Here is a 2,846-nt window from a genome sequence, read left to right as displayed (position 1 = left end):
GATTAGAACCCACGACCCTCAGATTGTGAGTCGAGCGCCCTAACCACCTGGCCATGCCGGGCCTATTTTATAAGTAGTGATGCTGATCGATTTAGTAAAATTATTGTTTAAACTATTAACTGAAATATCATATACAGTTTAAAATTCGGTCACAAAACTACAAATCAATTAAACAAGATTCGTCTCCAAGCCTCAAGTATCTAAATTGTAATTAAGACATTAATACAATCAACTTTTAAGGACTCTTTCAGAATGACTTCTTTTTGTGTGTGTGTGTGAAAACAGCCCACCATTTTGTTAAGACTCTTACTGGAAGAAGGAAACGTCATGGGTTTTTATGTGATCTAAACATAACCATTTTATTTATTTAGTTCCCACGACATTATGTTGAAGTATACAACCCACGCAATATGAGAAAATTAAAGTACAACCTTGATGGTGTTTTATTACATGACTCAACGCCTGTCTTCCGTTTTACTGTTACATAATTATCAAAATACCATTTTGACAAATTCTCGGGAAAATATGACTACACAATGATCATTATATTGTGAATAAGTGGATAAACGCCATGTAAAAATTACTATATGTGTATCTGGAATCCCAAGTTTAGAAAATCTGATAAGACATGAATTATTTTAACTATCCGAGTCCTGGTAAACCGACGTTCCACAACTAATTAAGTAAATTTTATAATATTCTAGCGTATCACACTGATGGTTTACCAATTTGCAATAAATTTTATAACTCAGTAACTTACTTACTCCATAAATTCTACTTTCTTCTACTGTAGAAATACAAAAAACATGATGTAATCCGGGATCACATGGCTTAACCTCCATACACAAGATGTACTTCGGAAACAAGATATCTAACCTGCAGGTTTGCCAGTTCTTGAGAGCGATAGTAAAGTTAATTTAAATATAATGAAAATAAACAAATTAAAAACGTTGTGCTATTAATTCTTACCTATAAACCTGATTTGTAAATGACTTAAATAAAATTGATAATTACAATTGATTTGTATAACCTACTTCACATCCTTAAAGTTGTTGTTTAAAAAAAACTGATGATATGTCTAGTGCCTAACGCCATAAATATGTCTGCTGTATCTCAGTCGGCCTGTTGAGCCCTGGAATTAAGCGAAAGGCCTCTTCGGCACTGAATATGACAAATGAAATATTTATAACAACTTGTAATCACCTTTGATTTCACTCAGGAACTTTTAGAAATACATCAGACTTGTAAAAATATCCCCTCGGAGAAATATTTTCTACTTAAACTGTATAAAACCTCTTACATAAGTATTATAATACTTCAAATGGCCTAATGCTTGATTAATCTCAACTTTTAACAAGAAGTTAGCAGACAATCATTACTAGGCGACTGTCTGGAACTGATGGTGAAACAGTTATTAGCTGATAAACTTCGGACGTGTTTGTCACGAACACTGGTTAGTATGCTATGTGAGTCTTCTACCATCTCAACATTTCTTGTCACTGAAGAAGGTTTAGAATCACAAACACTTGTTAGTAAAGAATCAGTTACTTAGCACTAGCTTTACACACACAGTATCGCACAATGACTATTACGTAAAATACGTTTCCAAACCCTTATATCAACTTGAAGATATACACACGTACAAATCATATCTTTATCCCCTTACATCAACTTGAAGATATACACACGTACAAATCATATCTTTATCTCCTTATATAAACTAGAAGATATACACAGTACAAATCATATCTTTATCCCCTTATATCAACTTGAAGATATACACACGTACAAATTATATCTTTATCCCCTTATATTAACTTTTAAGCTATAAACACGTACAAATTATATCTTTATCCCCTTATATTAACTTTTTAAGCTATACACACGTACAAACCATATCTTTATCCCATTATATTAACTTTTTAAGCTATACACACGTACAAATCACATCTTTATTTATAAGTTGCATCTTTAACTTTTGGATGATGACATAATAAATTTCTAAATTGACTCATCAATGTCTTTCCTAATTCAACGTTCATTACTATTTATTATGTAAACCACAGAAAACTTTCTTTTATTCAGGACTTAGCACTACTTACAACCGTCCATAACCGTACTTGGCAATCGTACCTTCTTACAATCTAACAAAACATTTCACAAGTTTCATTTAAAATGACTTAAAGTTTTAATTTTGAAATGGTTTATTGGAACAAAGGTAATGGACCTGAAATCAAGAGCAGGAATGTAAATAGATACATTCTACTAGTGTTAACTGATAATAAAATTACGTTATCACAATGTACCAGAAATATTTTAACTAATCACTTTAACTTCTGAACAAAACAAACTAATTACATAGATCAGAACTACAACACTGGATTGTATAAATCTAATCCAATATAATTTGCACGTATCATGATTGTTATAATTACGATATACTTGTAAAGAACAGAATGCTTTATTTCATCAGTAAGGTATTCTCGCTCTCACCAATATTTTAGACCATGACACCAATAATAGTTGACGATATATTTAACATTCTAGCCAGGAACGTCATTTAACAAAAGGCTTGAGGAGGGAAGGGGAGAAGCTGACATCGTGTGCACCCCACCCCCAATAAACCGGGGATCAACGCCGTGGCGCAGATTGTGATTATATCTTAAATCTGGAATGAACAGTTATCTTACAGAAACTGCCATCTGGGGTCCCTATTCTGATTTGGGATGGGGGGCAGCAATTCTCCCCCACCCTCCTCCACATGACGCCCACCAATGTGTATCTCCATCTATTCACGTGAAGATGGAACAAGGTTACAACTACCAATGTGTATCTCCATCTATTCA

Source organism: Limulus polyphemus, unplaced genomic scaffold (assembly GCF_000517525.1).
Source record: "Limulus polyphemus unplaced genomic scaffold, Limulus_polyphemus-2.1.2 Scaffold5639, whole genome shotgun sequence".
NCBI lineage: Eukaryota > Metazoa > Arthropoda > Merostomata > Xiphosura > Limulidae > Limulus > Limulus polyphemus.
This window is presented reverse-complemented; position numbering follows the sequence as displayed.